This window comes from Protopterus annectens, chromosome 6.part1 (assembly GCF_019279795.1).
Source record: "Protopterus annectens isolate FY-2018-M chromosome 6.part1, PAN1.0, whole genome shotgun sequence".
Classification (NCBI taxonomy): domain Eukaryota; kingdom Metazoa; phylum Chordata; order Ceratodontiformes; family Protopteridae; genus Protopterus; species Protopterus annectens.
In genome coordinates, this window is record NC_056738.1 from 42,561,807 (window position 1) to 42,585,928 (window position 24,122).

At 43.0% G+C, this 24,122-nt stretch overlaps 1 protein-coding gene across 5 annotated transcripts in view; it reads right to left on the reverse strand.

Annotated features, from left to right (window-relative positions):
- Positions 1-24,122, reverse strand: part of MPV17 (mitochondrial inner membrane protein MPV17) — a 1,215,652-nt gene that overhangs the window by 1,140,096 nt on the left and 51,434 nt on the right. The window contains exon 2 of one of the 5 annotated variants that reach the window (XM_044075473.1): positions 3,387-3,549. The exons of the other annotated variants lie outside the window; for them this stretch is intronic. The gene's annotated coding sequence lies outside the window, so the exon portion shown is untranslated. The remainder of the gene's footprint in view (positions 1-3,386; positions 3,550-24,122) is intronic. 5 annotated transcript variants of the gene reach the window in all.

Consider the following 24,122-nt stretch of genomic DNA (forward strand, 5'->3'; position numbering starts at 1 on the left):
AACCTTGCAAACACCTAACCTTTTATTCACTAAACATTCAAAGCCTAGCAAATAAAATTACTGATCTACCACTCTTGGATAGCCTACAACACCCCTCACATCCTATCCCTATCAGAAACATGGCTAAAGCCTCATATCTCAAACAGTGAAATACTCCCCCCTGGTTACATCTACGGCTCTGATAGAATGTCAAATAAAGGAGGTGGTGTAGCCATCCTCTACTCTAACAGACTTAACCTTTCACCTTACCCCACACCTATTCCTAGCTTCCATCCTGCTGAACCCCTCATTCTTAACCTCCATCTAAATCCTCACAAAAAACTTTCTATAGCTTCCATCTATATTCCCCCTGGCAACAATATACCCATTCTCGAAAACATACTATCCTGGTTCTATCTCAATATACCCTATGAAACACTCATCCTTGGGGATGTCAATATAGACCGGTCTAAACTTTCTACTGACTCTCCCTCACTCAGTATTCACCTTCATGGTTTCCACCAACTAATTTCTACCCCACTCGTTTCCACAAAAACTCTACCTCCAGCTCCACTATGGACTGGATTCTTACTAACTCCCTTCAACATTACCACCAGCCCACAACCCTACCAGACTCCCTCAGTGACCATCTCCCTACCTCTATCCTAAAATATGACCCTCACACTCCTAAACCCCACCTCTTTAGAGATTGTTGGAAACTATCCTCATTTAACTCTTCTCAATTTAACTCACTACTGCAAAACATTGACTGGTCCCATCCTTAAACAACTTCCCCTGAACGATGCCATTGACACTTTTAACAGCATCTTCCTAAATACCTTGGACTCCCTTGCTCCCTCTAGAATGATCAGAGTGAAATCTAATCATGCCCCCTGGCTTTCAAATGAAACTAAGACCATCATGAAACAAAGAGACAGTGCCTGGAAAGCCTGGATCAAAACTAAACAAACACCTCATCTTCTCAAATACAGACAACTATGTAATCTTGCCTAAAAACAGACAAAGACAAAAAATCATTTTATAGCTCAGGCCGGCATAAACATAGATCTAACCCCCGTAAATTCTGGTCTACACTAAATAGTATCCTTTACCCAGGCTCTCCCTCTAACCCTTCCCCTTACCCAAACTCGACTCCGGAGGAAACAGCTACCCTACTAAATTCCCACTTCATCTCCTCCATCCAAAACCTCCTACCCTCTCAAACTAACTCCTACTCCTTACCTGATCCAACACCCACACCCAATAACACTTTTTTTCTCCTTCCAGCCACTTCCCACTTCTTACATCAAATCTCTACTGCTCAAACTCAAACCCTGCTCTCTCTCTACTGATACAATTACCTCCCACCTTCCTCACACTTGCAGCTGACTCTATTGCCTACCATGTGACTATATTAATTAATAGCTCCATGCTAGAATCTACTGTTCCTACTCTTTGGAAATCTTTATACACCACCCCTCTCCATAAGGGAGGCAACTCTACTGATCCTACCAACTATTGACCTATTGCCATTCTATCCCCGCTATCTAAGATCCTAGAAAAATGTATCCATACACAGCTTCTAAACCACTTTCTCAATTATAACTTACTCACATGGTTTCCGCCCCTATCATAGCACTACTACTGCTCTACTCTCCTTCACCCATACCATTGCAGAATCCCTGGACAATAATAAACCTACTTCCTGTCTCTTTCTAGACCTCTCCAAAGTTTCTGATACTGTATCCCATCCTTTACTTCTATCTAAACTTGCAAACTTTCACCTATCCTCCTCCACCCTCAGCTGATTCGCTATCTATCTATCTGGATGCCAACAATCTGTCAAATGGCTCTCCTCATATTCTCCTTTCCTGCTTATCTCTACTGGGGTTCCACAAGGTTCCATCTTAGGCCCCCTTTTATTCAATATCTTCACTAATGACCTCTTCACCTCTTGCAATAATTCATCTCTCATTCAATACACTGATGACTCCACTATTATTTCTACAGCCAAAATCTCAGACCTACACACTCTAACCCAAAAAGCTCTACATTCCACCGAACAATGGCTTTCAAAAAATGTACTAATCCTAAATCCCAAAAAAAAACAAACTCTTGCTCTTCCTCCCCCATTCTCTTGCTCAGCAAAAATCTTCCTTTGTCATTAAATCTTGTAATAATACAGCCATCCAGCCTGACACCCACACTAAACTCTTAGGGGTTATCATTGACGATGAACTAAAATTCAATCAGCATATACAGCAATGCATAAAGAAAACCCATCAAAAACTTTGTCTCCTATATCGGAACAGAAAATACCTCACTCCTGAGGCTAGACTCACCCTTGGACAAGCACTTCTCCTCCGCTCTCTCCTATATGCTGCCCCAGTTCTCACAAATATTCAAACTACTACCCTGAACAAACTTCAACAAAACTACCACAAAATAGCCAGATTCATTGCTAACTGCCCAAACAACACACACCACTGTATTGCCTTAAAGTCTCTACAATGGCTGGAACTCCCACAATTACTTCATCTCTACCAATTTCACATGCTGCACTCTATGCTGTTTAAATCTTCCTGCTGCCTTCCTTATCTCTCCTTGTTTCCATCTATACCCCTTCTCGATCACTCCCCACCTCAAATCAGCAATTGCTTGATGTCTACCACCCTAACAAGTCTGTTGGTAAGTAACTCTACAAGCATTCTGTGGCCCAAGCTTGGAATAAACTTCCCCTTGATATACGCTCTCTCTCTCTCATACTCCACTATTTAAAAAAGAACTGAAGACACATTTACTCAATTCCAGAACCTGTCCCTACTATGACCCTACTTGGCTCTCCCCTCCTCCCACACTCATATCTCTCTCATTACATCCTACTATCACTCTTGACATTGCCCATCTGTTCAACTAAGAATTAAATTTTTTCAAAGAAACAAAAAATGTAGTTATTTATTTCTACACCTGTAGATGTTTATTTCTATTGCTTGCCATACTTGTTTTTTTCTTGTTCTGTGATCATATATTGTATTTGCTGGAGATTTTCTCCTCGGGTCTCCACTGAAAATGGGACAATAACCCAGTTGGACTAACCCAGTTAACAAATGTCAATAAATATAATTCCAAAAAGGCAGAAGAGTCCTTTTTTCCTATTCTGTTTGTATCAGATAGTGTTCTTTGTTGGTACCCAGATTGCAATCTGCCTAATTTTGAAAAGAAGCACTAAAAAACAAATGCACTATAGTGTTGTTTTAAAATTCAGATGTTTTGTTGTCGACTATCATAAGCTTTATATTGCCACATCATGCTCTAGTTTAAGTAAAGATTTTCAGCACATTAGACCAAGTTCTACTTTTCCCTCCTTTGTCACAATTGAAAGCTGGCACAGCTGGTAGCACACTTGCCTTTGGTGTAGATGATTGTGGGATTTATTCCCACAGCAAGTAGATTGCTAACACTGCAGTGCTGCATTCTTGAGACTGCTGTCCTTTGAATGACAGGTTAAACCAAGGTCCCATCTGTTTAATTTGGTGGCAGCTCAGGTGGATGCAAGGAATTCCACAGCACCTATCGAAAGAGTAGAGGTCCTTCATTTAACACAACCCAAACAATATTATTTACGTATTTACAAACACAAATATATACATTTCTATTTTTTTATTATTCATCATTTTTATTATGACATCCTCGTTATTCTTCACTAACTGACCCCACTTCCTTCTTCCACAACCATAATCTAATTTTTGCAATACATCTGACAAAATCCATTTCCCATCAAACACAATTTCATTCAATATTTGATTCCAAATAATCCCTCCACACACACCACCTTATTAATGGATGCTAACCCTTACCCTGTAACTTTCTTTCATAAAAATGTTCCTGTAACACTGCCACTACATAATACACACCCTGACAAACAACTCTATATCTATCCGCTACCCTAATCTAACCCTGCCTCTAACCCTAACATACACAAACTTGCACACAAATATACATCACCTATCCTTCACTCATCCTTGACCCTAACCCTAACTCACAAACACATGTATAAATACTTTCACCCCTTCCTGACCCTAACTCACATACACATGTACAAATACTCTCACCCCTCCAACCCCACTTACCTGTCTCAAAATTGCACATCATTGACATTTCCACAGCTTGGCTATCTGTATTTATTGTCGACATTAAATTACACCTCTGCATTTGTTGAGGAAACGTCATTCAAGAAAATGCAGGAAACCCTTTTGCATCACATACATAGCATCTTTCATTTTATGAACTACTTTACCCACTATCACATTCATTACCAATGTAAACAGCATTTCACTCATACTACACTTCATGCATATTTCTTTACTCAACCACCCATTTGCTAACACTCTCACTCTATTTTGACACGCTGACATTCTATTACCTATGACATACTTCTCCATAACATCCCACAAACCATCATGTCCTACTGTATCAAATGCCTTGCTGTTATCACCTACCATAAATTTCACATCCTCCCTTTTTATTTTATCATCCAAACTTTCTCAATCAACCAATAACAATTCTTGACATGCTTTCCCCTTTATACCATATATACTTTTTTCCATAGTATCCCTCATCCTTCCTTCATTCTCCTCTGTATTATAAAAATATATTATCTGCGTTATTTAGGGTGATGGCTCTCCAACTTTTTATTTCATTCTTCTGTCTTACATAACATTTTTATATCCTACTACAAAACTCTTCTTAAACAAACCCTTCAGTACATTTGTAAAATACTCTTTGCCAAGCCATTAATTTCTTGTACCTTAAATACCCTATACCATCTGGGCCCGATACTGAATCAACATTTACTTTCCTAAGTACTTCATCCATTTCACGAATACATTTTCTTTTTTAAATTCTTCCTTAACTCATTGTTGGGAATTTGCTTTACTTCCCAAGCCTTCTTATTTCCCTTCTTTTTACTCTTGTACATATTTTTCACATGCTATACTACAATACTCAAAATAATTTGCTCATGCTGTTTTTACCTCTCCTTTTACATTTTTTATTTCCCTCGTTATACTAATATTCTCCTTTACTATTTTATCCAAATATGCAAATACCTCCTCCCTTCTACCTTGTTGATAATCTCTTTGCCTAAGCAGTTAATTCCTTATTTCCTGACTTCTTTTATATATTTCTTTTTCCATATCATAACACCATCTTGTATTATTCTCTGAATTCCCTAATACTTTTCTAAACATTTCCCATACTTCATTTTCATTTTATACCTTTTATATTTCTTTTTAAATTGGGTCCACCATTTAGACCATTTCCCCCCAAACATCTTTATTACATTTTCACACATAACAAAGGCAATCTTACATTTATATAATGAAAAACATACAAAATGATACCACTTAAGTTGCAAAGAGTTTACATCACAGACATCATTGAAACAACTGCAGATGCAGACATTATACATCACTTATAAACCATCCAGTCACTGTCAGTTAAGAATTATATGGCTCATTCAATTCCTGCGTCTTAAACCTTGTTCCTGCTCTGCATATATTGTTGCCACAATTCCCATTTTTCCTATGTAGTTTGCTCCTTCCATTTTCTACAGATCCCAATTCTAGTTGTTTTATTTCCATTACTATATTTTACACTACTTCTAGTAAAGTTGGTCTAGACTTTGATTTCCATTTTCTAGTAATTGCTTTTTTGGCAGCCACCATAATTACACTCAGCAAGGCTTTACTATGTCTAGGCATTCCCGATTCTGTAGCATAACTCAAAAATCATCTCCCCAGTCAGTCCAATCTGCTCACCCATCTCTGACATTGCAGTCTGCAGGGAATCCCTAAAGTCTGCCAGCTCACTACACTCCCAACTACCTCTTTCTTGCCGGGCACACCTCCATTTGCTATCCACCTGAGGAAACATTCTTTTGGAGTTTACTTGTGGTATAAAAATACTTATGTTAACACTTCTAGAAAAAGATCCTAAATCTTCTCGACTTTGTTGCATATTTAGAAGACATACATATATCCCCTCCATTGTCTCTTTGTGAATTGCTTATCCAATCTCTCTTCCCAATCATTTCTAAGCTCCTCTAATTCTTACAATTATCATGCAATATTTTATATGCTTTACTAATTATTCCTTCTGTTCTAGATTCTATTAAAAACACTACCAGTGCTGAACTTTCATTTAGGAGTCCCCTGTTTCTTTGTCTTTGCCTATACTCTGATATTAATCCTTGATAGGGAAGGCAATCTCTAACCTGCAGTCCAAATACATTCTTGGCCTCTTCCCATTCTATTACCGCTCCCTTTCTAATTATTTGCTCCCAATACCTTGGTTTCTTTGCCAGTTTTCTCCAATAAATTCCAGCCCCTCTTACTTGCATTCCTGACCACAGTCATCCATATCGGCAAAAATCTCTTTTCGCCATTCTCGTGTTGGTTTGGTTATTTGAATACTCCCTGCTATTTTATGAATATAATACTCTATGATTTTGGTTGTTCTCCTTAAGAGCCTGCATCCAAAATCCCAATCTCTCCTTATTTCTTGAGCTTCCTCCCTGTGTCAGCATCATTCCTTTCCACTTTTAATTATAGTTTTCTGCTTGTGCTATATACAAAAGCCTTAACTGTGTTCTAAAATACCCCCTCAAATTAGGCAATCCTAGTCTGCCTTGTTCCATTGGTAGGATCAGCTTATCCCACTTGAACGTTATCGTCTTCCCTTTCCAACAACAAACAAACGAAGTAGGCAAGTCAAAGTACTCCAAGTCAAAGCAAAAAGTCGTTAACGTATTTTTAATAAGAACGTTTTCGCTCCTGGCCAAAACCAAGAGCTTCTTCAGACAATAATAAAAGAGCGCCAAATCACTTTTATACAACCCATTCATGATGTCATATCCTACACAGTTACCAAATTAAACATTATTATACATTTTAAAAGAAAAATTTTAAAAAGGAGAAATAGTTCACATTGCCATCTCACTTGAACAAGCGACATTTCCCCTGAAAAAATACCTTATAAAAACTGGGTATTAATAAAAGCGTACATTTAGTATTAACCCCACATAGTACACATACTAAAGGGCGAACATTAATAATTCCAAATGCTTCAAATGCATAAAGTATTTAAAACAAAATATTTTCTTTATACATAATTTAGACACTGTCTTTATATAAAAAACTTATGCCCAAGCAAACTAGTAAACTAGCTGTACACATAAGAAACTAAGATGTAATGTCCCAAACCAGCCTTTACCCAAAAAAATTTTCTCTCAGAAACATTTTATATATGTATAATTTCCTACAAGTATTGGATTTTCATTAAACCAAGAAATTAGTGTCAATTTCTAAGGTAACTTTTATATTTTAAAATAATGGAAATATTACACAGGTCATTTAGGCCAGGTGGAGAAAAGGCATTTAATAATAACTGCCATTCCAATTCCTTTAGTTCAAGGAGGAGTGGTTGGGGACCCCCCCTAACCCCAACCCTCACTCCATCAATTCCCATAAAGGAAAAGCTATGCCCTGTATTGTCCAACACATGTTTGGAAAGGGCGTTGTCCGTTTTTTTTATTTTTTATGGCGTAATTGTGTTGGTAAACACGGTCACGCAATCTGCGGTCCGTTTTACCAACATAAAATGCCGGACAACAGTTACAAAGCGCGATGTAAATGATCGATTTAGAATCACAAAAGAACCTCTGTCTGATGTGAAATTTTTCACCCCTAATAGTGAACGAGTTCCCTGTTTTTAGTAGTCTACACCAGTTGCAGAACCCACACAAGAAAGTGCCAGTCTGTCTAGACACCCCAGGGTGTGGGTTTTCATTTTGTAAAAGTTCTTTCAAATTCTTACCTCTTTTAAATACAAAACCAGGGGAGGCGCCCAAGATTTCGAGAAGGTGGGTGTTGTTGGTAATAAACTCCCAATTTTTCTTGACAATACAACACATACTAGAAATGTGTTTATTGTAGGTAAGAATAAACCTATTTTTGAAATCAGCAACCGGGGGACTAGAACTCTGATCTGTGTTAGTATGTTCAATCGAAGGTGGATTGCCTACATTCCCACCCAAATCTATCGCCAATTCAATAGAAATTTGGGGATTTTGCTGAAGGGAGCCCTGTAAGAGTGGTTGATAAAACCCTGTGTTTCTTTTAAAAGAGACCTCATCTATAAGATTGTCCAAAAATTCCGTGGGGTAACCTCTGTTTTGAAACATGTTTTTGAGAGTACCACACTCCTCTTCAAAGTCAACAAGGGTGCTACACATACGTGTTGCTCTCACTAGTTGACCTTTGAAGATGGACTTCTTTTGATTCAAAGGATGGTTGCTGGAGAAGTGGAGGAAGGCATTGCAATAAGTGTTCTTCCTAAAGATCTTAGAACAAAAACGATTGTTTTGGATGTCTTTAACAAGTTTAACATCTAGGTACTCAGTTTCACTCATTGAAAAATGGTGAGTGAATGTTAAAAAAGGACATGTTTCATTCATATAATTCACTAAGTTGGTAGCCGTGTCAGAGTTCCCCTCAAGAAGGACAAATACGTCATCTAAAAACCGAGTGTAGAATTTTGAGGCCTCTTTAAAGAGAGAATGTTCAAACAAAAAGGTCTTTTCCCAGTAGGCCACCACTAGGTTCGCCACACTACCTCCGCATGGCGAACCCATAGCAATACCCCTTTTCTGTATGTAATGCTCATTATTGAAAATGAAAAATTTGGATGACAAAATGATGTCAAGTAAAGTGGTGACCACATAAATCTCGTCCTTTGGGGCCTTCATATCTATCAACATGAGTTCCACCCATTCCACAGCTTCAAGGTGTGGTATAGAGGTGTACAAATCTACCACGTCAATAGTCAAGAAGCTGTAGGAAGGGCTGAACGGGATAGTGTTGATAGCTTTAAGGAAGGACCACGAATCTTTGCAAATCTGAGGGAGTGTCTTAAGATATTTACTTAAAATGTGGTCAACCACCTTGGCACTAGGGTGAGTGATACAACATCTCCCGTCCACTAGGGCCCGCATGAGGGGATCCTCTAAGTTTTTGTGAATCTTAGGGATCCCAAACATAATTGGAACTCTAGGGAAGGGTATGTTGATGAAATCAAATGTATCAATGTCTATTTTCCCTTCAATAAAGAGGTCTCTCAAATAACCTTTAATTCTATTGTACTGACCTGTGGTCTCATTCACAGAAGAACTCTCATAAGCTGGAGAGTCAAGAATTTTAAGCATTTTAGAAACATAGTCATCCTTATCCAGGATAACCAAGCCCCCACCCTTATCTGGCTTGATAACTCTGATGGGTAAATTACAAAGATTTTTCAAACAATCTTTGTAAAGTGTGATATTGCTATTAGCATCAAACCATCCGATGTTCTTAAACAGATGTCTAAAATCCAACTCACAAGCACACTCAAATGTCTGCAAAGTAGGGTGGAGGGGGGGGGTTGAACACACTTAACAGCTTAAAGGGTGGTTTATTGTTGCATATTTCACCATTAAACAATACTTTAAGGTTCAAGCCCCGTACAAAACATTTAAGATCCATCAGTAGTTTAGGCAGACTAATTTTCTGGTCAGGGACAAAGGTTAGCCCAAAGGCCAAAAGTTCAATCAAGTCTTGTTCGATTTTTATGTCAGAAAAATTGTAGACGAAAAAGTCACCTTTAATGTTAGTCAAAATGATAGGCTTCTGAAATTGGGGTGGAGTTTCAGGAGTAAGAGGGGCCTCATTTAGGCTTTCTTCGAGTTCTTCTGCTGTTGAAAGTTCTTCCGCCCTAAAAAAGGTTTAGGTTGGCTTTTATAATTGGGCCAGTATCCCTGATTGTTATAAGAAGCTTTAATTCTGTTACTTCTTCTCGGTTGTTGAGAAGATGAACCCTCATCCCCATCATCAAGTTCCTGGTAGGTTTCATCAATGGTGTGTAATGGAAGGCCACCATTTTTATCACTGTTGTCATGATTTTTATCATCATTTTCCATTTGATTTTTAAGCCCATTCAAGTTTTTAACAAAGTTAGGGTAGGCTGACTCTTTACAATAAGCTAGTCGATCTCTTGCAAGTTTTTTACCTTTGTTAGACTTTAATTTAACTAAAAGGCCATCAATACTTTCAAAAATACGATAGTAGTCGTATTTATACCGCAGAAAGTTAATATCTGCCTTAATCAGTTCGTTAAGGTTATTAGTTTCATTTAATAAGAAATCAATTTGTTTCTCGTAGTGTTTTGACATGAGTTCAAGCAACTCCAACCCTTGTTTATTAAAAAGGTTGGATAATTCACCAACAAACACAGGATCAACAAATAAGTTTGTGGGGGTAAAGGAGCTCCTTAACCCCTTTGGTACAAGTTTTTCTTTTAGGCACTGTCTAAAATAAGAAACTTCAAGCTGAAGTTTCTTAATCTTAAGCATTTTAATGTCCAAGAGTTTTAAATTAGCAGCGATACAACTTTCATGGTTACCTGCAGTGTCCGAACCAGTAGTCGGCGAATTTGTAGTAGGTGGTGAGCCAAACACAAAGGCTTCAGTATTCCTCACCCAATGCCCAAAGGTGGGCTCGCCAATAAACTCCGGACGGCTATTCAAAGCAAAAGCATTGCTGTTCCCACCATTCGGTGCGTTATTACCAGATTCAAAGGCGCCAGTTCGAAAGTTAACCTGTTCCTGCCTCTGTAAATTAGGTAACCTCAGTTCCGCAGACGGTCCATCAGTGTTAAAGCCCTCAGAGGCATTGGATAAGCATGGAACCTGTCCAGGTTGTATTAAAGAGACCGAACAACTTTCCGGTCTCCCATAGTTGCTGCTCACCTGTTCCTGCCTCTGTAAATTAGGTAACCTCAGTTCCGCAGACGATCCATCAGTGTTAAAGCCCTCAGAGGCGTTGGATAAGCGTGGAACCTGCCCAGGTTGTATTAAAGAGACCGAACAACTTTCCGGTCTCCCATAGTTGCTGCTCAACTGCCCAACATTAGTACTCAGTGAGATAGGCGCTCGGCTGGTTTCCAAATTATCCAGCCGTGAGTTTAAAAAGTCCAAACGCTGTGTCTTCCCTTTCCAGATAAAATCCTTCAACTCTTTAATTGCTATCCACAACTTCTCCTTCGGTTGATAAAAGTATGCCTGACCTGAGTATAAGACTAAAGGGACTAAAAGCATTTTAATGGCTTGCATCTTAGTATCTATATCCATTCAACAAACCTTCCAGTTTCTCAACTTTTGTATTATCTTCTCTTTTAGTCTCTTACCACATATCCTTAGCTGCCACCACAGAGTAATTTCTAATCCATACTCCTAAATACTTCATTCTATCATGTCCCCATAAATATGGATGTTGTTGGACAAATGTGTGTGTGGGTACATAATTTACCATGATTGCCTTTGTTTTAGCTTCATTAATTTTGCCTCCCGAGAAGATATGAAATGTCCCTTTCTGGTTTTGTCATGTACAAAATAATATTGTCTGCAAATAAAGCCAGCTTTTCCTGACTACCATAACCAATTATATCCTTGAATTTCTGAGTCCCTTATTTTCTTTGGCAATGGTTCTAAATATGAAAGTGGACAACCCTGCCTAGTTCCTCTACTCAAGCAGAAATTAACGGAGAGGGCCCCACCCACTTTAATTCACGCCTCCGATCCCCTATATATTCTCCTATTCTACCTCCGATCCCCTATATATTCTTCTATTCAAACTTATAATTGTATACCATTCAGACCAGTTTTTATAGAAGCCCTTCATGGTTATATGATCCTTCCATAACTGCAATACTTCCCAATCTCCAATTTCATTCCATAAATTCTAATTTATTCTTTTTACTCCATTCTTCCTTCACCTCCATTCATATTGCTAAATGGTTTGAAAAACCTGTCACAACTGTATCACCATCTGCCACCCCCAAGCCTTCCAATAATGCAAAATAATCAAGTTTAGATCAAAGTACCCCCCTTCTATAAGTCTATTGACTTTTGTTCCATACAGCTAATTTACCACATTTTAAAGCTTCCTGTATTTTATTACATCTTCCCTTAAATAACAAATAAAGTCCCCTGCAATTATAATTTTCATGTTAACCAGCACATAGTCTTAACATTTAGTGCAACAGGTTCTCTCTTCCCTTGCTAGCTATATATGCATACAACGCTCAGGTTTTATAAACATGTTCTCTCCACCTCACACACACTCAAGACTCTCCTCAGTATGGAGAATATTGATATCTGTGCAGTAACAGAAACCTGGTTCAAGGCTTCCGAAAGCACCCCAGCACTACCAGGTTATACTTCATACCATGCTTTTTGGCCCCAAAACTCAGACTGAACCACAAAAGGAGGGGGAGTATCCATATTCAAAGATACCCACACCTCCAGGTTAGTGGCACTGCACGAAACATTGGAGACCATCCATGTGCAACTAACAGTGGGAAAAACTGCCTTTCAGTTTGTAACCTGCTACAGACTACCCTCTAAAACACAGGAACCCCACTCAGCTTTCCTGAGAACACTGGAGAATATGAAGGTCTCTCCAAACACCATTATATTGGGTGACATCAACTACCTAAACATTGATTGGGAAAACTACTCAAGCCCCACATCCTCACCCAACAGTTCCTAGAATTTATAAACTGAAATGCTATGGAACAACTGGTCACCACTCCAACAAGAGGGGAAAACATATTGGACCTGGTCATCACCAACATGGGGTCTATGTTCCACACCAGAGGTATACCCCTCATTGGTAAGATCTGACCATAAATTAATCTCACTGGACATCCATATTCCGTCCCCACCCCAGCCAAGAAAACCACGGTGAAGAACTTCTCAAAAGCAAACTTCACACTTCTCACAACCGAGGTGGAATCCTTCAAAGCCCCTGGGCCAGTGGAAAATACGGCCCAAAACGCAGAATCCTTTATAAAAGCATTCTATGGACACCTACAGGAATGCATGGAGCATGCTATTACAAATAAAACCAAGACTCACTCCTCCAAAGGCAGGAGACCTGTCTGGTGGACCTCGGCCATAAATAAGCTATACATCAGGAGAAGGAAGCTACTACATGATAGAGCAAAATCCCAAAAAGGGAAGGCATCTCTGATCAGTACTTGCAAGAAACTATGATCCCTCATAAAATCATCTAAGGCCAGCTTCAAAAGAAAAATTGCACAAGACACTAAAGATAATCACAAGGCCTTCTTTAGTTATGTCAGGAACCTAGGAGGCAACTCCCAGATATGCTCTGAGTTAATGCAAAATGACAAAAAATACACTGAACCCACAGACATTGCCAACATCCTGGCAGAAAGGTTCAGTGCAAACTTCTGCCCCCCCCCCCAAAAGAGCAAATGTCTGTCCCAACAGAGTGTAGCCTCCCTGAGATCACAGATGCACAGGTGAGAGCTGCCCTCTCCAAAGCAAAAAACAAAGCATCAATGGGACCAGACGGTGTCCCGGGCTGCATCTTACACGAGCTCCAAGAAGAACTAAACCCTCACATAAAGTCACTGTTCAGTCTCAGCCTTACTATAGGATATATACCCAAGGAATGGCGTACAGCAACAGTGGTCCCACTTCCACAAAGGTGGTGCCACAACGGACCCTGGAAACTATCGCCCTATAAGCCTGACTAGACTGGTCTGCAAGGCTATGGAGCGTATCATCATGGAAATCATAAACAAAGACATTGGGAACCTCCAGACACTAGATCCTACCCAATTTGGCTTTAAGGGCAGATCTTGCCTCTTGAACCTGGTCGACTTCTTTGAAACAGTTACCAAAGCCATAGATGAAGGGAAGGTAGTCCACACAGCCTACCTGGACCTCGCAAAAGCCTTCAACACAATACCCCACTCAGGCATCATAAATAAGCTCACCAGCTTAAATATCAACCTCTATGTCACAAGATGGGTTGCAAACTGACTCCGGGATAGAACCCACATGGTCAGAATTGCAGGTGCCATGTCAGACTAAACCAGTTACAAGTGGCGTCCCACAAGGCTCAGTCCTGGGACCTCTCTTGTTCGGTATATATTTCTCCGAGGTACAGGCTAACACGGGTGGACTATGGCTGACCAAGTTCACAAATGACTGCAAACTGGGTGCCATAATTGACTCTCCGGCTGACACAAGCATTCCCCCAAAAGGGTCTCACAGAGACAGATAACTGGTGCCAGAGCCATGGCCTAAAGCTAAATGCCAAAAAGTGCATAGTCATCCCCTTTGGGAAAAACAAAGTGCCCACAAATTACCACATAGGTGGTAATCCATTAAGTACGGAAAATGTAATTAGGGACTTGGGAACCCAAGTAGACAGTAATCTCTCCTTTGACAATCACGTTGCCAAAGTGGTTAGAAAGACCTTCTATATAGCCCACCTTATCACGAAAGGGTTCACATCTAGATCAAGAGAGGCCATCGTGCCCCTCTACTCATCACTTATCAGGCCCATAATTGAATACAATGCCCCATTTGGGATGTACCTTACCTGACACCAGCAGCAACTGGAAAGACCCCAAAAGTACCTCACCAAGAGGATCAAGGGACTCAAACAGATGCCCTATGCAGTTCGGCTAAAGAAACTCCAGCTCTACTCAGTTGCATACTGCCTACTTAGAGGCGATCTGTGTCTGACGTGCCCTATGCAGTTCGGCTAAAGAAACTCCAGCTCTACTCAGTTGCTTACCGCCTACTTAGAGGCGATCTGTGTCTGACGTATAAAGCCATGTCCAACCTAGAATTAATGGACATGCTCCACTTCAGGAAATCCAAATCCCTCAGAGCTACACGCTCCAGGGACTTGAACCTCAGCACAGAAATAAATAGGACATGCTGGAGGGGCAGATTCATATCCCAGAGGCTCCCCTCACTCTGGAACAAAATCCCAATCCATGTTAGGCAGAGCCCCTCACTGACCCTCTTCAAGAGAAATCTTGACGAGTGGATGGGAGATCGTAAGTTTACCCCTGGGATCTCTTCTGTGCCCCTGCTAGACAGAGGTATAGTAAACTAACCTTAATAGGGTTACCTTCTGTGACCTATTATACAGAGGCACAGTCAACTAATCCAAAAGGGTGGCGAAAGCCAAACACTCTGGCTAGGCTTATAAATGCCCTAGGGCAGACAGCCTAGTATCAACCTATGAACAATAGTCAACCGGAATTCCTATCCTTATCAATGTCAATCTAATATTGCCACTGCTTTTTTTTCTTTTATACAACACAGCCACTCCAGAGCAATGTTCACTTCCTAAGTTCCGTATTATATTTCCAACCCATATTTTTCTCTGCATACAGTCTTTCTTCACTTCTCAGGAATCTTACATTTTCTAACAGAGTAACATCCACATCATATTCAGCACACCATTCCAGTATTCCCATCCCTCTTACAGTGCAATAATACTGTTCGCATTTACTGAAATTAGTCTAAAATTGTTGTTTTCCTTCGTTTTAAGTTTAGCGGAATATTGTTAAATTTTCATTTTTACTCTTTCCCCAGTCAAATATTTTCCTGGGTTTATACATAAATAATCCTTGATCCTCAGAATCAGGTTTTTCACTGGCTAAACCTTCAAACAATTATTAGTACCAATCCCTTCTCCTGATCTATGTTCCTGCATGCCCCCTCTCTCTCTCTCCATTTTTCCGCATACATATTTTGTCTTCTAGTTTATTCTTAACTAAGTTCACCCTCTCCCTTAGCCTCTTGTTTTCCTTCCTGTGTTTGTGTTTTCTTCCCTTTCCCATTCTTTTGCATTATTTATGGTTTGCTCCTGACAACCCATCCAAAAGTGTCTTTTTTTTTTTTTTCTATAACCTGCATTCAGACACACACCTTCTTGCTGTATGTTCTTTATCCCCACATTGGTTATTTTGTACCTTGTCACAATCATTAATTAACTGAGGAAAGCCTCCACAAAAGAAACATGATTTAGACTGGTCAGCATATCTTAGTGTCCCACTATGACTGGCCAGAAAAATAACACTTGGCGAGTATTTCATCATGAGTTTTTTTTCATTTTCCAGAACAGCTTCCAACTTCCACTCTCATTTAACGTTCACAGTATTATCACGTTTCACAGAGACCCGCATGCATTTTTAACATACTTCTTTCAGTTCACCAGTTCTAAAATGCAGTGTAACAGTTCATCAGTCCTAAACTGCACAGTAACATTTTTTTAAACAGATTTACTGAATTATTACTCAGGATATAGGCAGATTTACATTTATATAAAAGTAATCAAACTGTATTAAATTAAACATTATGCATCACATATATTGTTATATATAATACAAAACTAAGCAACATTACATAAATTATTCAATTCCTGTCCCCCCTTTTTTAAACAAGAAACATCTTTATTAAACCATCACTTATGACACAAGCAATCATACATTTATATAAACGAAAACAAACCACACCGACACAATTCTAGCTGCAAGCATTTTACATCAAACCATACTGACACACTCCTAGAAAATGATAAGTTATGTACTCACCATAACTAGGCATTTGTGTTGTCCATTTTCATTCTTCCTCACAGCAAGAGGTTCACCAGTTCAATTCTTGGCTGAGGTGCCTTCTGTGCAGAGTCTGCATGTCCTCCCTCCCTCTGTGTGCTCTGGTTTCCGCCCACATTACAAAGACATGCATCTGGAGTGTTTCTCCCCGGGCCTCCATTGAAAATTGGCCCCTTTCCAAGTCGGACTTTCCCGGTAAACAAATAATAAATAAACAAATAAACAAATAAATAAATGTATTCGGATCCAATTCTTGGATCTGACTCAGTCACATATACTAGAGTTCAGATCCAACTCTCAAGCTCCCCCCTCTACTCATAATGCTCTACTCCATCCCCATTTTTAGACAGTTTGCTGCCTCATCTCCCAGTTTTTCAAAAGAAAAATTGGATAAACAGAAATAAAGACAGGGCTCAAACCTGGAACAGTAGGGTCCAAACACAGTGCAATTGGTTCATCCAGAAGCAAAAAGGATGGGGGACAGATGGGAGGGAATGTGAGGAAGAATGAAAATGGATTACACAGATGCCTAGTTATGGTGAGTACATAACTTAAAAATCTGATGTTGTCCTTTTCATTCTTCCTCACTAATGGGACAGAGTCCCTGGCTATGTAAACCTTGGGTGCCCCTCATGGAAAAATATTCTGTAGCACTGCTGAACCAAAAGAAGCTCTATTTCTGGATATGATGTCCAATTTGTAGTGTGAAATAAAGTTAAGAGCTTTCGACCATGTGGATACTGCACAAATGTCACCAACAGAGGTCCTCAACCAAAAAGCTGATGAACTAGCCAAGGTTCGAGCTGAATATGCTCAGGGAGGTCTTGGTAATACCTTTTTGAGAATTAATTAGTAAAATGCAGTCTGTAATCTATTTGGCTAAGTAATCTTAGAAACTGCTTGACCCGGGTGATTTGATAAAAAGGACATGAAAAGCTGATCTGATTTTCTGAATTGCTTTCTCCTGTTAAGATAAAAACATAATTGTCTATGTACATCAAGGAGACCTAGCATGTACTCTCCCTTACTGAAAAATTTTGGAAAAAAGACTGGTAAATTAATGGACTGGTTGATATTATTTTCAGAAGCTACTTTAGGCACAAAAGAAAGTTAGTTCTTAGACAGACCCTATCTTTATAAAAAATAATGTAAGGGGGGTTTCGCTGAAAGAGCCTGGAGTTCAGAATTTGTTTTGCTGAAGTTACTGCTACCAGAAAGACTGTTTTCCATGCCAAAAATTTTAGATCACATTTGTCTGACAATTCAAAGGGTTTACGAGTTAAACCTTGAAGAACAACCGTAAGGTTTAAAGGTGGTGAAGGATCCTTTATTGGAGATCGAAGGAGAAAAAAAAATGCCCTTCATAAAAGCTTTACATAACCTTGAGGAAGCCAGTGAGAAAGACTTATTAAACTAAATTAGAAGTTATGTACTTAGCATAACATTCCATCTGAGTAGGTGGATTCATTTGTCTGCAACCTGTGGGTATGGATCCGATATCGGATCCGAACCGGCATGGTTTATCCAGCTATGGATCCGAGCTCCTAGCTCCTCCCCTCACCCATAATGCCCTGCTCTCCCTACATGACCTCAGATCGAGTTTGCCCTGCACCAACTACCCTAAAAAAGGGTAACACATCCTTTGCAGGAAACTAACAAGGCCAGGGGGATAGGAGGGCGGGATGGTTGCAGACAAATGAATCCACCTACTCAGATGGAACGTTATGGTAAGTACATAACTTCTAAATCTGAAGTAGGAGAATTCATTTGTCAGCAACCTGTGGGACAGAGTCCCCAGCTACCTGAATCTTGGGCGGCCATCATGGAAGGATATTCCGGAGCACCGCGGAGCCAAAGGATGCTCTACCTCTAGACGTGATGTCCAGCTTGTAATGAGAAATAAAGGTATGAGATGAAGCCCAAGTGGCTGCTGAACAAATGTCATCCAGAGGAACCCTAGACTTAAAGGCCGCTGAAGTAGAGACAGACCGAGTCGAATGAGCATGGACTCCCTCCGGTGCGGGCCTCCCAGAAGCTTGGTAAGCTAAAAGAATACACTGAGAAATCCAGCGTGACAAGGAAACTTTGGAAATTGGCTTTCCCAGATTGAATTTGGAAAAGGAAATGAACAATTGGTCGGATTGCCTATGACCAGCTGTCCTGTTAAGATAAAAACGAAGCTGCCTGTGAACGTCCAAGGAATGCAGCTTGTATTCACCTTTGCTCTGATACTTAGGAAAGAAAACAGGGAGGTTGATGGACTGATTAATGTTCACTTCCGAAGCTACCTTAGGAAGAAAGGAGGGATTGATCCTGAGGCACACCCGGTCCGGATGGAAGACCAAATAAGGCAGTTTCATGCACAGGGCTTGAAGTTCAGAAACTCTCTTAGCTGAGGTAATGGCTACTAAAAATGCAGTCTTAAGAGACAAGAATTTTAGATCTACTGTGGCCGCAGGCTCGAAGGGGGGAGCGGTCAAGGCCTGAAGAACCAAAGAAAGATCCCACGGGGGAACCGTCTCTTTGACAGGGGGTCTAAGCAAAAAGGTGCCTTTTAGGAAGATTTTACATAACTTGGCAGACATAAGAGGCCCAGAGTCATGACCAACATGGTAATGAGAAATGGCCGCTAGCTGAACTTTGACCGTAGAACTACTGGCGCCATCATTAAAGAGAGTAGTAAGGAAGTCTAGAACCAAAGGAAGGGGAACCGTGAAGGGATCTAGACCTTGCCACTCCACCCAAATGGAGAAACGCTTCCATTTACTGCGGTAAATTTTTCTGGTAGAGGGTTTATGAGCCGCTACCAGAATGGCCTTAACTGGGGACGAGATACCGGGAGTCCTGATTAGGAGTGGAACTGGAGCAGCCAAGCAGTCAGCTTCAGGTTGTCCAGGTTCGGAGTTGGTAGGTTCAATGGGTGTGATATCAGATCCGGAATGGGATCTAGAATCCAAGGTGGATTCACTGAATGAGACCTTAGGTAAGGGAACCAGATCTGTCGAGGCCAGAATGGGGCAATGAGGATCATTCTGCACCCCAACCGAGAGGCTTTCTGAAGCACCTGGAGCATCAGAGGCAGAGGAGGGTATGCATAAAGAAGACCGGGAGGCCAAGCATGCACCAGAGCGTCTCTCGGGGAATCCCCTGGAGGTGGGATTAGAGCGAAAAAACTGTCGCACTTGGCGTTTAAGGGAGAAGCAAAGAGATTGCAACAGGGAGTCCCCCACCGTGCGAAGATACGTTCCGCTACTTGAGCATTGAGAGACCACTCATACGGGGAGAGAATGGTGCGACTGAGCTTGTCCGCAAGGATGTTGGACCGACCCGGAATATGCGTTGTGTTGAGAAAGCGGTTGGTGGAGATCGCCCATTCCCACACTCTCATGGCTTCTCGACATAAGGGGTAAGACCTGGTTCCCCCCTGTTTGTTGATGTACCAGACCACTGACATGTTGTCTGACTGAATCACAATTGTTCCCAGGGGAAGGAAGGCTTGAAGTGCTTGCAACGCCAAAAGCACCGCCCTCATTTCCAGAACATTGATATGCAGGGAGGTCTCTGAGTCGTTCCACGTGCCTTGGACCGTCCGGCCCGCAAAATGCCCCCCCCACCCGAGGCGGGAAGCGTCCGTGGTCACTGTGGTGAGAGGGGGAGGTGCACAAAAAGGGCGGCCTCTGTGGAGATCCGGGGAATGGAGCCACCACAAGAGAGACCGCTTGCAAGCCTTGCTGATTGCAATGGGGTGATGCAGGGGGGGAGAGAGAAATGGCCATTGCACCTTAAGTGTCCACTGAAGTTCCCGCATGTTCAAGCGGGCGAGCGGAAGAGACATCGCTGCTGCCATAGACCCTAGTGCCCTCAGGACCAATTCCGCAGGAACCGAGCTGGAGTGGAGGATGGCCCGCACCTGGAGTTGCAGATTCCGAACTCTGTCGGTTGTGAGAAAGGCCCTTAACTTCCTCGTGTCTAACCTGGCTCCTATGAATTCTATTAACTGAGTAGGGACCAGGTTGGACTTTCGTTACGTGATGCCTAGCCAGGGAGCTAGGCGAAGAAAAGAGTCTCTTGCCAAGGATAGTAGATGCCTTGTTGGGGCGGTGAGAAGCCAGTCGTCCAGGTACGGAAAGACCTGCACCCCCTGAAGCCTCAGGTGGGCCGCAACCACTGCTAATACTTCGGTGAACACCCTGGGGGCTGTGGTGAGACCAAAGGGAAGGACCCTGAACTGGTAGTGACTGGCTCCCAGCCGGAAGCGAAGAAACCTCCTGGATCGTCTGTCCATTAGTATGTGGTAGTACGCATCCTTGAGGTCTATAGAGCACATCCAGTGATTCTCTCCTAGAAGGGGAGGATGGATTGTAAAGTGACCATCCGGAACTTCTCTTTGGGAACTGCCAGGTTTAATAGGGACAGGTCCAGAATGGGTTTTAGGTCCCCCGTCTTTTTTTGGCACTAAAAAGAACCTGGAGTAGAACCCTGATCCGATCTGGTCTGGGGGGATGGGCTGGATGGCTCTTTTCCTCAGCAGATGGCCAATTTCTGCTGAAGCGGCCTCCCTCTGATAGGGTGGAACTTCGGGGAGGGATTTTAATTTTGGGACGTGAAGAAATGGGATTTTGTAGCCTCTGGATATAATCTGGAGAACCCAGCGGTCTGATGTTATGGACTCCCATGCTGCTAGGTGCTCCGAAAAACGTCCCCCCGACTGCCTCCAGAGTGGAGCAGTCGGGCAACCCCTCAGGGTTGCTACGTGGGCCGTTCAGAGAAAGGTTCTCTGGACCCAAAATTCCTAGGAGCCCCTCTGCCCCTAGGGCGGCGTCCTCCCTGTCCTCCTCTGCCGCGGAAGGACTGGTTGTCCGGAGCGGGTTGGGATTGCTGCGACTTCCGGAACCACATCTTCTTCTGGCCCTTTTGGTTCCTAGAGTAGGACTTCTGGGGCACAGAGAAGCGGACTCCGATGGCAGACAGCGTCTTCCCGTCCTTTGTCGCTCTGGACCAAGGTGTCGCGAACCGTCTTGCCAAAAAGGGCAGAACCGTCAAAGGGGGCGTTCGCGAATGATGCCTTGAAGGGCTCTGTGAAATCGCAATGGCGGAGCCAGGCCTGGCGTCTTGTGACTAGGCCCACTCCTGCAGCTCTAGCGGCTCCCTCGGTAGCATGGGAAAGTAACCGCATAGAGGTATTGGTCACGGAACGAAGAGTGGCCATACGGGTGGAGTGCAAGAGTTTGTCCTCCTCCGACATGGACTCTGGGGGGATGAAGCGTATTCTTTGATAAGATCGCGCTGCATCCTAATGACATGTGCCAAATAGTTGAGCGCCCTCACTGAGAAGGTCGCTGAACTAAACATTCGCTTCCCCAAGCGGTCCATCATCCGAGACTCCTTGCTCGGGGGATGAACTGAGGGACTCTCCTGAGAGAGTTCCCTCTTAGTGGCTGCTGCCGACAACATGGCATCTACAGGGGTTCCCTTGCTCCAGTGGGCACGGTCAGCAGGGGGGCTAAGAATCCTGTCTGGCCTCTTGGGGATTGGCTCCACGGTGTCCGGTTCCTTCCACGCCCTGGTGGTAATAAGGTCCACCAGGGGGTCGGCAGGAGGGGACACCCAAGACGTAGACGGGCCCACTTCAAATGCCTCCAAGAACACGGACTCGTCCGAGGAAGACTTTGGGGCAGACCACCCACCTCTTATACGTAACATTTCCATGATGTCTCCAAAGGAGACATCCTCGGGGGTGATCTTGGAGAGCCTTCCCCTTCCTCCAAGTCCGTGTCTTCAGTTAAAGACTCGGGGGAGTGTGCTTGCGAGGCACTTCCTCGGGGGGGCTGTCTGAGGAGCCCTCGCCAGCGGTGTCCAGTTCCAAAGGAACTGCTTGGGGCAGTGAAACGGGCTGTCCCAGTGGCCGGGTGACGGAAGCCTGACCCAGAGCAGATGGAGTGCGGGACGGAGCCGAAGCAAGGGCCGGGGGTCCGGATCCCCTCAACAGAGCCCTCTCCACTACATCAAAAGCCGAGGGGGAGCCAGCCTCGACCAAAGGATCCGAAAGTCGGCTCCCCCTCGGATCCGAGGTGTGGATCGGAGCCGGCGCTGAGCCCCTCGGATCCGAGGGACCAGTGCGCTCTGACACGGATGGCGCCGAAGGCACACTGAGTCTCTCGGATCCGAAGCTGGGGCCAAGGCTCCAAGAGGTCGGATCCGAAGTACCCAGTACTGTCGGCGCCGACCCACCCCCGGCTCCGAAGCTGCCCGGCTCCGAGCGCTCCGAGCCCAGGTAGCGGGTCGAAGAAGGAACTATGGGCTTGAAAAATGGGGTCGAGCTCCCCCCCAGGGGGGGGGGAGGCAGGAGCACTCCCATCTGCATCTGGGCCTGGATGAACCTTCGCATCATCCGGTCCAGATCAGCGTCGGAGAGACTATAGGTAGACCTTGAGTGCCACCTCGATAGCCTCGAAAGAGGTCGGGTCTCCTCCTCCGCAGGCCCCGGAGAAAAACATGGGGACCGGAGCAGAGGAGAGCCAGCAGCCAGAGAGGCTGGAGGAGAAGCCCGCTTAGCCGGCGGGGCCGAGATGGAGGTCTCGGCCCGCCGCTTGTGGTGCTTCTCTCTCTCCGGTCCTTCTTCCTGGCTTCCCTCTCCTCCGAACTCGTAGAGGGAGTTTGAATCCCGGGAGGAGGAGGGGGAGCAGGCAAGGCAGTAACCGCAGAAGCAGTCACTACCAACGGGGTGGGGGCCGAAGCCGAGTCCGGGGGTAAGAGACCCGCCAAGACCAGCTTCGACCTCCGCTCCTTCAATGCCCTGGGGTTGAACCCTGCACAGATTGAACACCCAGAAGTGAGGTGTTCAACCCCAAGGCATCGAATGCACTGAGTGTGGCCATCAGCAGGGGATAGCTTATGGCCACACTCGGAGCATTTTGAGAAGATTGCCTTTGGGGCCTCAGACATACTAACTTTTTTTTTTTTAAAGAAAAAAATTAAACTAACACACACACTGAAGGCCCCAAAGAAAAATACACACTCACACTAGCTACGCGCCAGAGAGGGGAGGGTACACAAAAATAAGTTAACTTAACCCAAAAATACTATAAATAGGAAGGGAACCTAACACTTTCACACAGTTAAAGTATTTTTAAACAGAAATAACCCTTATAAAATACTGAAAAAAACACTTAGCTTATGGAGCTCGAAATCTAGGCTGTCACCATGAACGCGGCAAACTAGATCTGAGGTCATGTAGGGAGAGCAGGGCATTATGGGTGAGGGGAGGAGCTAGGATCCATAGCTGGATAAACCATGCCGGTTCGGATCCGATATCGGATCCATACCCACAGGTTGCTGACAAATGAATTCTCCTACTTCAGATCTGAAGTTTAGCTGCAGAAAAACTGGCCCCTTGATTAAAATGGGTTGTGAGAAAAAGGAGAACTGCAGAAGTTGGGGCCGAAAAAGGGTCGATGTTTTGGTTAGAAGCTCAAATAGAAAACCTCTCTCATTTGCTCCTATACACTTTCTTGGTGGAAGTTTTTTGTGATGCTAAAATAATGTTACGAACTGGGGAAGAGAGCCTGGACTGTCTGAGTATTACTGTAAGAGGAAAAACC